This window comes from Protopterus annectens, chromosome 1.part0, assembly GCF_019279795.1.
Source record: "Protopterus annectens isolate FY-2018-M chromosome 1.part0, PAN1.0, whole genome shotgun sequence".
NCBI lineage: Eukaryota > Metazoa > Chordata > Ceratodontiformes > Protopteridae > Protopterus > Protopterus annectens.
In genome coordinates, this window is record NC_056725.1 from 1,284,675,004 (window position 1) to 1,284,689,334 (window position 14,331).

The 14,331-nt window shown below is 48.0% G+C and overlaps 1 protein-coding gene across 2 annotated transcripts in view; it reads right to left on the minus strand.

Annotated features, from left to right (window-relative positions):
- NEDD4L (NEDD4 like E3 ubiquitin protein ligase) overlaps positions 1 to 14,331 on the minus strand; it is a 3,335,946-nt gene that overhangs the window by 2,350,392 nt on the left and 971,223 nt on the right. The gene's annotated exons all lie outside the window — the stretch shown is intronic.

Below are 14,331 nucleotides of genomic sequence, written 5' to 3' on the forward strand. Positions count from 1 at the left end.
GGAAGCGTGTATGTATATATATATATATATATATATATATATATATATATATATATACACACACACACACACACATATATATATATATATATATATATGTATGTATATACACACAAACATACACACTGCATACTATTTTCTCAGCTCACAGTACTACAAGTCATATTTTATACTACTTCAAAATGTCTCATATACTACTGACTTATAATAACTTTAATGTTTGTGCAGCTTTTCATTCCAGGGCATCAATGAAAATGAGAAATTCCAAGATTTACCAAAAATGTAAATAATATGCTTCAGTTTCCTCTTGCCTCCCCAAGACATGCAGTAGATGAACTGATGTTCTCCAAACTGCTTGTACGTGTGAGTGTAATGTGTGAGAGTATGTTTTCTGTGAATTACCAACCTAGCCCAAAACGGGTTTAACTGCCATGCTCCCAATGGCTGTTGGAATAGGCAGTAACATTCCCCCCCAACCCTGTAAAGGATAAAACAGATTAATGGAAAATGAATGAATGACTTTACAGTTGGATATCATCATTTGCTTTATAAACTCCCATATCACAAGTCATTATCAACCTTTAGTTACGCCTTGCACCTCAAGTCACATTATTTTCAATGCACTGCAATCTATTTTCTCACAGCAAAGTACATCGCTAGATTATTCAAACCAACACAAAATTCCACAAGCTAAATTAATGCACACACGTATGCATACATTTTAGTTTGTGGAGCATTGTGACTGGTTGAATCATCACTTGGCAAATGTTATATCTGAAGTAGGAACTTCATTTGTCAGCAACCTGTGGGATATGGATCCGATCTCGGATCCGAGCCGGCAACTTCTATCATAGCATAGATCCGAGCTCCTAGCTCCTCCCCCTTACCCATAATCCCCTGCCTACCCTAACTGACCCCAGATCTAGTTTGCCGCTCTTCAAGCAACAGCTAGGTTCCAGAGCTCTTAGTGTTTTTGTGAGAAAAAAAGGTTTTTCTTTCTTCTTTCTGAGTGAGTGATTGTGTGTGCGTGGTAGGTTTACCCTTTACACTAATCTTATTATTATTTTAGCTTTCAGCTTAAATTTAATTTAAACTATTTCTCCCTCCCCCGCTGGTCGTAGCATGTGTGTGTGACTTGAGTGTTAGGGGCCTAGTGAGTGTGCTTTACTGTAGTAATGTCGGAGGCCCCTAAAGCCATTTTTTCGAAATGCACCGAGTGTGGTCACAAGCTTTCACCGGCTGATGGCCACACTCGGTGCGTTAGGTGCCTTGGGGTTGAACACCTCTCTTCGGGTTGCACGATTTGCGCGGCGTTCAACCCCAGGGCACTCAAGGATCGAAGGTCGAAGCTAGTTCTGGTGGGCCTTCTACCCCCAGACTCTGCTTCAGCCTCCGGTACTTCGGTGCCCGCTACCGCCCTGGTAGCGGTCACTCCTGCCTCCCTTCCTCCGACCGGGACTCAACCTCCCGCTTCGGCTCCGGAGGATAGGGAGGCCAGGAAAGAGAAGCGGTGGGAGAAGCACCTTAAGCGGCGGGCCGATGACTCCTCATCGGCCCCGCCCACCAAGAGGGCTTCTCCATCCAAGTCTTCTCGATCTCCTCCTCCTCGGATCGATCCCCTTGTTTCTCCCCGGGACCCGAGGAGGAGGTGATCCGGTCCCTGTCGAGGTCATCGAGGCGACACTCCAGGTCTGCCTCGGTGGCCTCTTCGAGGTCCACTTTTAGCATGTCTGATGCGGACATGGACCAGATGATGAGGAGATTCATCCAGGCCCAGATGCAGATGGGAGTGCTCTTGCCCCCCCCCCCTCCAGGGGGGGATCTCAACCCCTTTTTTCGCTCCTATAGCTCCTTCTCCGACCCGCATTCTGGGTTTGGAGCGCTCGGAGCCGAGCCACATTAGATCCGGGGGTAGGTCGGAGCCGACCGTGCTGGGCACGTCGGCTCCGACTGCTCCCTCGAGTTTGTCGGATCCGACCTCTCGGAGCCGTGGGCCGAGCTTCGGATCCGAGGGATTCGGTGTGCTTTTGGCTCCGTCCCAGTTGGAGCACACTGGTCCTTCGGATCCGACGTTCTCGGCGCCGGGTCCGATATCCGCTTCGGATCCGAGTGGGAGTCGGATTTTGGATCCGCCAGACAGCGGCTCCTCCTCGGCTTTCACTGCGGTGGAGAGGGCACTGTCAAGTGCTTCCAGGCCTCCGGTCCTGGCTTCGGCTCCCTCCCGCACTCCTTCTCATCTGGTCCTGGCTCCCCTCATCCGGCCCTCGGGGCAGCCTGCCTCAGCGCCTTTAGGAGTTCCAGTGGAACAGGATACAGCCCGTAAGGACTCCTCGGACAGCCCCCCCCCCCCCGAGGAGATTCCTCACAAGGCAAAGTGCAAAAGGAGGCACATAGACTCCCCTGAGAGTCTCACCAAAGATACGGACTTGGATGAAGGGGAAGGCTCCCCTAGGTCACCCCCCGAGGATGTCTCCTTTGGAGACATCATGGAAATGCTCAAAATCAGGGGTGGGTGGTCTGCCTCCAAGGCTTCCTTTGATGAGTCCGTATTCCTTGAGGCGTTTGAGGCAGGACCATCTACCTCTTGGGTGTCCCCTCCACCTGACCCCCTGGTGGATCTCATATCCTCTAGGGCTTGGAAGGAACCGGACACCGTAGAGCCGATCCCCAAGCATCCAGACAAAATTTTGAGCCCCCCTGCAGAGAGATCACACTGGAGCAGAGGTCCCCCTGTGGATGCCATGTTGGTGGCTGCAGCCACCAAGAAAGAGTTGGCTCAGGAGAGCCCCACGGTTCATCCTCCGAGCAAGGATTCTCACGCGATGGACCAACTTGGGAAGCGGGCCTTCAGTTCAGCGACCTTCTCTATGAGGGCCTTGAACTACATGGCACACGTTATTCGGATGCAGCGGGATCTAATTATGGAATACGCTGCTTCCCCCCCAGGGTCCATGTCAGTGGGAGACAAGGACCCGTACTCCTCCCGAATGGCCACCCTCCGCTCTATCTCTAACACCTCTATGCGGCTGTTGTCCCATGCTACGGAGGGAGCCGCTAGAGCAGGTGGAGTCAGGCTTGTCATGAGGAGACAGGCCTGGCTCCGTCACTGACTTCTCGGAACCCTTTAAGGCGTCATTCGCGAATGCCCCTTTTGATGGTTCTGCACTGTTTGGCAAAACCGTTCGCGACACTCTTGTCCAGAGCGAGAAAGACGGGAAGACCTTGTCTGCCATCGGAGTCCGCTTCTCTGCGCCCCAGAGGTCCTTTTCCAAGAACCAAAAGGGTCAGAAGAAGATGTGGTTCTGAAAATCGCATCAATCCCAGTCTGCTCAGGACAACCAGTCCTCTCGTGGCAGAGGAGGACAGGGAGGACGCCGCCCCAGAGGCAGGGGGGGTCCCAGGAATTTTGGGTCCAGAGAACCATTCTCTGAGAGGCCCACGCAGTACCCCTGAGGGGTTACCCGACTGCCCCACTCTGGAGGCAGTCGGGGGGTGTTTTTCGAGGCACCTAGCAAAATGGGAGTCCATAACAACGGATCGCTGGGTGCTTTGTATTATATCCAGAGGTTACCAAATTCCCTTTATAGTAAACCCCAGAATCAGAAGTCTTCCCGACGTTCCACCCAGTCAGAGGGAGGTGGCTGCTGTAGAAATTCAGCAGCTTCTGCAAAGAAAAGCCATCCAGCCCGTCCCCCCAGATCAAGTCGGATCAAGGTTTTACTCCAGGTTCTTTCTGGTGCCAAAAAAGATGGGGGACTTGAGGTCCATCATCGACCTCTCTCTCCTAAATCTGGCGGTACCCAAAGAAAAGTTCTGAATGGTCACATTGCAATCCGTCCTCCCCTTATTGTGGGAGGACGACTGGATGTGCTCCATAGACCTCAAGGATGCGTACTATCACATTCTAGTGGACAGGCGTTCCAGGAGGTTTCTCCGCTTCCGGCTGGGAGCCAGTCACTTTCAATTCAGGGTCCTCCCCTTCGGTCTCACCTCAGCCCCCAGGGTGTTCACCAAGGTCCTAGCGATAACAGCGGCCCACCTGAGACTCCAGGGAATTCAGGTCTTTCCATACCTGGACGACTGGCTCCTCACAGCCCCAACAAGGCAGCTACTTTGTTCATGCAGGGATTATTTCCTCAGTCTGGCTCCACTATTAGGATTAACCATCAACATGACCAAATCCTCTCTCATCCCTACACAGGCGTTGGATTTTATAGGGGCGAGACTGGATTCCAGACAGATGCTTGCATTCTTGACTCCAGATCGGCTTCAGAACCTGATGTTGCACGTGCAGGCCATCCTTCAACTGCAAACTCCTTCGGCGGAATTGATCCTGAGGGCCCTAGGATCTATGGCGGATGCAATCCCTCTGCTGCCATTGGCCCAGTTGAACATGAGGGTTCTGCAGTGGATGCTCCAGGTACAATGGTCCCTGTCTCGCAACCCCCTGTCTCACCCCATTTCCTTAAGCAAGGTTTGCAGAAGATCACTCCTGTGGTGGCTCCAGTTTCCCAACCTCCACACGGGACGTCCCTTCTCACTACCTCCGCCAGTCGACACAGTGACCACGGACGCTTCTCGCCTGGGGTGGGGGAGGCATTTTTCAGGCAGGACAGTCCAAGGCACATGGAACGACGTAGAGACCTCTTTGCATATCAACGTCCTAGAGATGAGGGCGGTGCGTTTAACGTTGCAGGCACTACACAACTCTCTTCCGGTAGGGACGATTGCGGTACAGACAGACAACATGTCGGTCGTCTGGTACATCAACAAACAGGGGGGAACCAGGTCTTACCCCCTTTGCCGCAAGGCCATGAGAGTGTGGGAATGGGCGATTTCCACCAACCGCTTTCTCATAGCAATGCACATTCCCGGACGGTCCAACATTTTAGCGGACAGGCTCAGTCATACTATCCTGACTCCTTACGAATGGTCTCTCAACCATCAAGTTGCAGAGCAAGTATTTGCCCGATGGGGGCAACCTTGTTGCGATCTTTTTGCCTCTCCTTCAAACACCAAATGCAACGATTACTTCGCTCTGATCCCCCCTACGGGGGAGTCCCCGAGAGACTCTCTAGTTCATGCTTGGCCTCCCGGTCTGCTTTATGCTTACCCTCCTCTTCCCCTGATGTTGAAATTATTACAGAAAGCCAGGCAGCTGGGGAGCAAGATGATCCTCATTGCCCCATTCTGGCCTCGTCAGACGTGGTTCCCTTGCCTATGGTCTCACCTAGTGTATCCACCATGGATTCTGGGTCCCATTCCATTTCTCACCCTCTCGGTCTTCTGACTCCGAACCTGGTCAACCTCAAGCTGACGGCTTGGTTGCTCCAGTTCCACTCCTCATAAGGACTCCCAGGATCTCATCACCGGTCAAAGCCATTCTTGTAGCAGCTCACAAGCCTTCCACCAGGAAGGTTTATCGGAGTAAGTGGAAACGCTTCACTATTTGGGCAGAACACCGTCGTTTAGACCCGTTTACAGCCCCGATATCGTCGGTTCTAGATTTTCTAACCTCTCTCTTTCACCAGGGGGCTAGTTCTTCCACAGTCAAGGTACAACTAGCAGCAATCTCATACTATCACGTGGGGCAAGAGTCTGGCCCTCTTATCACTTCCAAACTGTGTAAGACATTCCTCAAGGGTACCTTCCTCCTTAGGCCTCCAGTTAAAGAGGTGGTACCTCCATGGGATTTATCTTTAGTCTTGCAGGCCTTGACTGGTCCCCCATTCGAACCGGCAGCCACGGTTGATCTCAAATTTCTCTCTTGGAAGACGGCCTTTTTGGTGGCCATAACTTCAGCCAAAAGAGTGTCGGAATTGCAAGCTCTTTGTGTCAAACCACCATATCTGGTCTTTCACCCGGATAGGGTTTACCTCAGGATCAATCCGTCCTTTCTACCTAAGGTATCTTCAGAAGTGAACATCAATCACTCTATCAATCTTCCAGTGTTTTTCCCCAACTTTCATAACAAAGGAGAGTACTAGCTACATTCCTTAGACGTACACAGACAACTACGTTTTTATATCCATAGAACTGCTGATCATAGGCAATCCGATCAGTTGTTTATCTCCTTTGCCAAAAGTAATTTCGGAAAGTCAGTTTCTAAAGTTTCTCTCTCTCGATGGATCTCGAGTTGTATTCTTTTGGTATATCAGAGCTCGGGAAGGCCTGCACCTCAAGGAGTCCATGCTCATTCTACTAGGGCCGTTGCCACTTCTGCGGCCTTTCAAGCTAGAGTTCCACTGGATGACATTTGTTCCGCAGTCACTTGGGCTTCATCTCACACCTTTATCAGCCACTATAAAATAGATGTTGTCTCCTGAGGTAGGGCGTCCTTTGGCTCTGCGGTGCTCCGGAATATCCTCCCATGAAGGCCACCCAAGATTTAGGTAGCTGGGGACTCTGTCCCACAGGTTCCTACTTCGGATTAAGAAGTTATGTACTCACCATAACGTTCCATCTGAGTAGGTATCTTCATTTGTCTGCAACCACCCCCCCCTTCCCCCTGACCAATATGATCGCTCTTGTGTTATTAGCATATGTTCCCATTGGGACACTTATCTGCTGTGCTATGGGGCACACTTGATCTGAGGTCAGTTAGGGTAGGCAGGGGATTATGGGTAAGGGAGAGGAGCTAGGAGCTGGGATCTATGCTATGATAGAAGTTGCCGGCTCGGATCCGAGATCAGATCCGTATCCCACAGGTTGCAGACAAATGAAGATACCTACTCAGATGGAACGTTATGGTGAGTACATAACTTCTTATTCTGTACATCATTAGAGGCTTATAATTAGGACATCCAGGTAGCAGAGGAAAGTTGAGCACGCCCAGATGTTTTTGTATTCATGCTTTTAAGTAGCTAGGCAGTAGAAAATATTGTGATCACATATGATCATTTAATTTAAATTCCTGCTACAAATGAAACCATTCATATACTAACAAAACTGCTTTTCTATAGTGCTTTAAATTTTCATCATTAAGCCCTGAGACGAAAAAAATACAAGAGAAAACCAAAAAATTCCCTTTCTTTACTAATCACAACAAACTGATCATTAATTCTATGTCACTTAACTTATAAGTAAGGGTATGGCATCTAGGTTCAGGGAAGTTGGCATGCCACTGTACTCCCCCATCACTGAATACTGACACCACTTTAGGCATACGCAACAACTGGAATGTCCACAAAGGTTCCTCATAAAAAGAATACAGGGTGTAAACACAATGTCCCATGCAGATCGTATCAAGGCCCTACATCTTTACTCTACTTCCTACAGCCTGCTGAGAGGCGATTTATGCCTGGCATACAAGGCATCCTTGGATCCAGCTCGGATGGACCTTTTACATATCTACAAAATGAACAGCACCAGAACTACTACGTCTAAGGATTTAAACTTTGCCTGCAACTTAAATAGTACACGTTAGAAGGACTGGTACATATCTCAGACAATCCCCAATCTCTAGAATAGGGCTCCCATCCATGTGAAGCAGAAACCTCACCTACCTCCATTCAAGTGCAACATGGACCACTGCATAGGAAATCCATAATTCACACTGTGCCTGACTGATGGACAGAGGCAGAAGTTAAATCGTGCCCTAACATGCACCCATTAAAATAACCTCTAAGGCACAATAACTCATGGGATACATTTCGGTTGCATGGCTAGGCTTATAAAGGCCCCAGTGGTTATTAGCCTAGTATACACCTATGCACCTATAAGGGTATAGTTTCTGCTGTATGAGGAGCATGGTTCAAAGTCCCCAGAGTTTGTTCAACATGTGTGTGTGTGTCTACCCGCTTTTTAATACAAATACAAATCATGTCCTTCATCCTAGCACAGGAGGGAACTGTGTAAATTCAGAGCTACAATTTTCTGCATGTAAACATGTTTGGCATGCAAACTGGAAAAATTACAAAAACAGGAGTGCTTACTACATCAGTCAATCCTTAACAGGGCACTCAGCAAAGAGTAACAGCTGGCATCTCCATTCTGATGGCCTGTTTTTACTACAGCTCTTTCATTCTCTGGCTCCTCTGCACAAGTCATTGGTAGCTGTTGTTGTTGTGTGTGTGTGTGTGTGTGTGTGTGTGTGGGGGGGGTTTACATGCCCATGCTGATGGATCCTATGGTACTGCATATAGCAAGGTACATTACACCTGGCCCTTCATTCCTCAGATCTACTATTCCAATGCAACATAAGCAAGTTACACCTGAAAGGCATAAAAAGAACTAAAAGAAGATTTTAAAAGTATGAACTTCATTCAACACTCAAAGAAGCTGGATAATTCATTGAACTCATGGTCTTGGCTTGTGAGTGGATAACTTATTACTGCAGAACATCATCTCAGAGACCAGCTGCTATGATGAGCACTCAACAAACATGCTTTACCTTAGTTTGAGAAGCCTTCTACAATGGGCAATAGATGGGTAGAATAATACACAGTAAATAACCTGCTAAACCTTTAGCCCAGAACAGTTTGTCATTAGGTGCAGATAAAATTTTGTCCAGTCTCTTGGGGATGGTTTCAGTGGTGTTTGGTATCTCCCATGCTTACTGAGAAATCAAATGAATGAGTTCGCCAGCAGTGGGGATCATTCAAGAGGTAGACAGACGAGTACCGAAAGCCTGCAGGTACACAGATTCTTCAGAGGAAGGATTTTTGGGGCTTCCAGTCACCCCTCTGTTTCAAAATTTCTAGGATGTCTCCAAAGGAGACATCATCAGGGGTGACCTGGGGGATCCCTCTCCTTCATCAAAATCGGTGTCTCTCATGACTGATTCCTGTGGAGAATCAAAGTGCGTCCTCTTGCACTTTTTCTTCTGAGGAACCTCCTCAGGGGGATAGTCTAGGGGCTACCAGAAGATGCCAGAATCAGTATCTGAGATTCCTGAGGTTTCGATACTCACTGTCCCAGTGGGAACACAGGTCGAATAACTGGGCATGAGGAAGTTATCTGCTCCATGGTGGAAGGGACTAACTGGGTCACTGCAATGGACAAGGTCCTCTCCATTGCCTCAAAGGCTGCCCCCCCCCCCTCTGAAGTCTGAACGGAGCCCAGAACCGAGATAGACTGCCTCGGGACCATGGTCACTCCCCACTCTGATGAGACAGCCCTCATGACAGAAGCCGGAGCTGAACTGAACTGTGTCGATGCTCCATGGTGCAGGGACGGCTCCGATAAAATTGGAGGCGATCCTTGCCCCTCAGAGCCATCAGGGCAGATACGGCCCCAAATGGTCTCCAGATCCAAAGGAACTAAAGAACTCAGGGCAATAACTGGTTTAAAAGTGAGAGAGACCTCCAGAAAGTACAGTTGTATACACTTACCATAAATGTAGATGTTCGAGTGTATTCACTGTTGCAGTCATCACATTTGGGTTGATTTCCAAAGCTAAGGAAGGGTGGAGGTAGTTAAAGAGCATTAGGGCCAGCAATAAGGCCCTGTAAGACTGCTGTGGCAAATCCAGCTCTGGATCTAGAAAAGACAGGCAGGTGGTAATGCTTGGTGAAGGAATGTACTGAGCTCCAGGTTGCAGCTTCCAGGATGTCCCCAGTAGGGGCTCCTCTGAGAAAAGAAGCAGAGGTAGATGCAGCCCTGATGGAATTTGTTCTTATCCCCTGTGGGGTAGGTTTTCCATGGTGTTTGTAGCAGAAATGGATGCAGTGTGCTATCCATTTGGAAATGGTTTGTTTTGAAATGGCCTTCCCCTCTGCCCCTGCAGCAAAGCTAACTAGCAGCAGGTCAGATTTTCTGAGAGACTTAGTCCTGTCCAAATAGAATCTAAGCTGTGTACATCCAGAGAATGCAGCATGCTTTCCCCTTTATTCTGAGGAATAGGGAAAAAGGTAGGCAAATGAATGGACTGGTTGAGAGCTACACTAGACACCACCTTGGGCATAAAGGATGGATTAGTCCTGAAGGAAACCCTGTCCACATGGAAGATAATGAAGGATTCCACTGCCATGAGGGCCTGCAGTTCAGACACTCTTCTTGCTGAAGTGATGACTAGAAGTAAAGCTTTTTCCAAGAAAGGAATTTCAAGTCTGCTGTAGCAACAGGTTCAAAGGGGGGGAAGAGTGAGTTTTTCCAATACAAAGTTAAGGTCCCAGGCTGGAGTGGGAGCTCTCTTGGGAGGTCTTAAATTTTTGGCCCCTCTAAGGAATTGTTTTAGCAGGGGATGAGAGAAGAGGGGTGGCTCAGTATTATAATGTGCTGATATGGCAGAGGCATGAATCTTAATAGAAGAGAAAGATAGGCCCTTGTGGAGCATTTCTGTTAAATAATCTAGAATATGAGGTAAGCTGGGCACCAATGTGCCCATCCCCTGAGCCTGGCTCCAGGAACAGTATCTTTTCCACTTTTCTGAATAGGATTTTCTAGTACTAGGCCTCCTTGCCTCAAGAATGACATCCAGCACCTGCTTACTGAGGGTTGCTGGAGGAGAGCTCAGGGAATTAACCAGGCTGCAGGGTTCAGGGTTTGAAGCTGAGGGTGCAGAATCTGACCAGCCTGCTGGGACAGCAGGGAGGGGATCTGAGGCAGGTGCCAAGTTTGTAGCACTGTCAGACTGCACAAAAGGAGGTACCAGTGCTGGTGTGGCCAGTCTGATGCAATCAGTATTGTCCTTGGCTTGTCCTGCTTGATCTTCAGTAGAACCTTCGAGAGGAGAGGCAGAGGGGGAAAGGCATAAACTGAGAGGCTTTCCCAGGTAAAGGACAGGGCATCCACCTTCCAAGCTTGACTGTGGGGTGTTCTGGTGCAGAATTTATTCACTTGGTAGTTCTGAGGGGATGCAAACAGGTCTACCTCTGGTGTCCCCCATTTGTTCTTCAAGAGCTTGAATATTTTGGGTTCCAGTTTCCATTCGTGTGGGTCCATGAGATTTCTGCTTAAGTCGTCTGCCAGTGAATTTAGTTTGCCTGGCAAGAATTGAGCTTGTAGGTTCACTTGGTAGCTCAAGACTGTGTTCCACAGAGCCATGGCTAGTCTGCAGAGTGGGTAGGAATGGGTTCCTCCCTGCTTGTTTATGTACCACATAACTGTGGTGTTGTCTGTCTTTACCAATAGTAGTCCGGGAAGAATAAGATCTTTGAAGGCTGTCAGAGCATTCTGTACAGCTAACATTTCTTTTTGATTGATACGCAGGTGTATCTGTTTTGGGTTCCATTTGCCCTGAATGCACTGCCTGCCATGTGAGCCCTCCATGCATAGTCTGATGTGTCTGTTGTTAGGGTTTGGGTGGCAGGGGGTAGAGTGAAATGGAGTCCCTTGTTGTGGTAGCAGGTCTCTGCCCACCAAAGGAACTCTGCCCTGAGATAAGGAATGATAGGAATCATTGTTTCCATGTCCTGAGAATGTTGACACCATAGACTTTTTGGATACCATTGAAGTTTCCTCATATGCAGTCTTGCATATGGAATTAACAGAATGCAAGAGGCCATGAACCCCAGGGCTTGCAGGATTTTCCTTGCAGATAGCTGGGTTTTCGTAGCCAGTAGTTTGAAGAAGGTTGTCAAATGAACTTGTTTCTCTGGAGTGAGGAATGCCATCTGGGAAGTTGTGTTCAAGCTTGCTCCCAGGAATACAATCTGTTGGCGGGGTAATAGGTGTGATTTCTTCTCGTTGATGGTGTACCCCAGTGAAGTTAGAAGTCTCTTTACAAATGCCAGGTGTTGTAATAGCAAGTCATGACTATGCCTGAATCAGGCAATCGTCCAAGTATGGGTAAATCTGAATATTTCTCTGCCTGCAAAATGCAATGGCTGGAACTAGGCACTTGGTGAATACCTTGGGCACAGTAGATAAGCCAAAGGGAAGTGCAGAGAACTGATAATGCACAGACCCTGCCCTGAAAGTAGATATTTCCTGCATGACTCCCTTATGGGGATGTCCAGATATGCTTCTTTTAAGTCTAGGGTGACTAACCAGGCATCCTTGGCTAGCATAAGAAGAAGCTGTTGAAGAGTTAGCATTTTGAATTTTGGAACCACCAGAAAGGTATTGAGACTAAAAAGGTCCAAGATAGGACGTCAGGAGTTTTCTTTCCTTGGAACCAGGAACAGTCTGGAATAAAAACCTTGTCCCCTTTGTTCTGCTGGGACAGGTTGAATAGCCCGGAAACTGAGGAGAGAGAGCACTTGTTTTTGGGCCTCCACTAACTGGTTTGGTGGGAGGTCTGGCCATCCACTTGGGGTTGGGAGTGAGTGGAAGTGGAGTCTGTATCTGTATCCTAGGGAAACTATGTTTAAACCCCATTTGTCCTGGGTAACGAGTTCCCAGTTTTTTGCATGCAGGGTGAGCTTTCCTCCTAAGGGAGCAAGTAGTTGAGCAAGGCTTGGTAGAGTTAAGGATAAGTCATTGTGCCATTTTTCCATAGGGGGTGGCTTACTACTCCCTGCTTTGGAAGCGGGGGCCCCCACTGCTTAGATCTGTGCATAGCCTGGGACTGAAGCCTTGGTGGTCTGTTGCTCCTGTGTTTGGACTGAGAAGGCCTGGAAGGCACTAGAAAGGACCAGTTCTTTGAAGGCCAATGCCTACTGAATCTAGGTGGTTGTACTCGTAAAAAATCTTTAACAGTTTGCATAGATTTAGCTTTTTCCTCCATCCTTTGAGGACGACTTCTGCTTTGTTGCCAAAAAGGCGCTCTTGGTTTAAGGGTGCATCCAGTAATTTAGCTTTAACATGATCTGGCAAGTTTTGTTCCTTAAGCCAAGCATGCCTAAGTCCTTCTAAGTACAGACCCAGAGACAGCAGCCCGGCAAGATGCTTCCAAAGCATCAAAACCACATTGCAAATTATGTTTACCTACTTGGTCAGCAGAATGCATTAACTCTTGTAAATCTTTGTGTTCAGCACAGTCAGGAATCAACATCATTTTCTGTTTAATCCCATAATATGCTGCTGACACTTTGGCCATTAGAGCTTTAAATTGCCAGTTTCATATGTTAAAGTAGCAGAAGTGTATACCTTCTTACCCCATCTGTCTAACGCTCTAGAATCCCTATCAGAAGGGGTAGGATTTTTGACAGTAATAGCCTTAATGCCTTTTGGTCCTTGGGAAATGGTCTCTGGATCCACAGTAGGATTCTTGAAAAGGAATTTGTGAGAGTCAGGTACTCTGTAGTACCTGTCAGGTTTCCTGGGAGCTGGAGGCAAAGTGTTTGGGGTAAGGCTGGATTCCAAGAAAACATCATCTACAATCTCCAGAACAGGAGGGATAGCTACAGGCCTGTGTTGAGGCAGGTTTAAAAATTCCCTAAGTCTATTTTTGGACTGAGAATAGTCCTGGCTTTCCCAGCGGAAATGCTCCCTAAGGGTATGCAAGTTTTCACCAAAAGAAAAATCTTCTGGAAGGGAAGCAGAGGGAATGGAATCCTCTGCATCAGAATCCTCATAAGTAGATAAGGGCAAATCCTGGTAGTCAGAAGGAACAGAGATATAAGATTCCTCATCAGAAGAATCAGAAAGAAAATCAGTTCTAGGTCTCAGAAGGGGGAATGCTGGCTTCACCTAATTAATGTAATAAGGTCTTCAGCCATTTTAATCATTTGTTTTTGAGACATATGGGCCTAAGAATGCGCTTTGGTCGTCGGTTTTCTAGGCTTAGTGCGAGCTTTAGGCCTGAGGAATTCGGTATTCTTAGCTTGAAACGAAGTCGTCGGTTAAAATGAAAATCGGTAGGCCTGAATACATCCTCAGAAGCTGGTGCCTGCACAGCGACTCCGGACCCATCCAATTTAGAGACATCCGCAGGTTGCATAGTTGAAGAAGCATCTCGCGGCATACCGGACTCTGAATGGGTCTCAGCAGAGGCCTGTGAATCTGTAGTAGTGGGTATCAGGGGCTGCGTAACTGCCTCACTGAGTACCGGCAGACTGGCGCCTAGCTTATCGGAAGCGTTGTCGGCAGTTTTGGACCTAAGTGGTCTGTCTCTGCCTCTATCCTTACTTTTTTTGGAAGATCGGTAGTCGGATGGCTTACCAAAGCCATTTCGGAGTATGGAGAAGGAGAACAAAAGTATTTAGCTACAAAAATAACCTGGCAACGAATAGTTCAGGCGTTGAATAAGGCACAAAACCGACAGCGAGGCACGTCATTTTCTGGGCCTAAACCGGTGACGCAGTAAGAATGAAAATCTCTATGAGGTATTTGCTTTCTACAGGCAAGACAATTATTAATTTGTTCTGACATCGGTTAGAGCAAGAAAAAAGGATCCCCAATGGGGTACTTATCTTTTTGAAGACTTCAGGTCTGAAACTCGAAAACGAAAATTTCAGGAGTCGGCCAACCGGCACTTGCGAACTGCTTCTGCTTCGGACTGCAAGA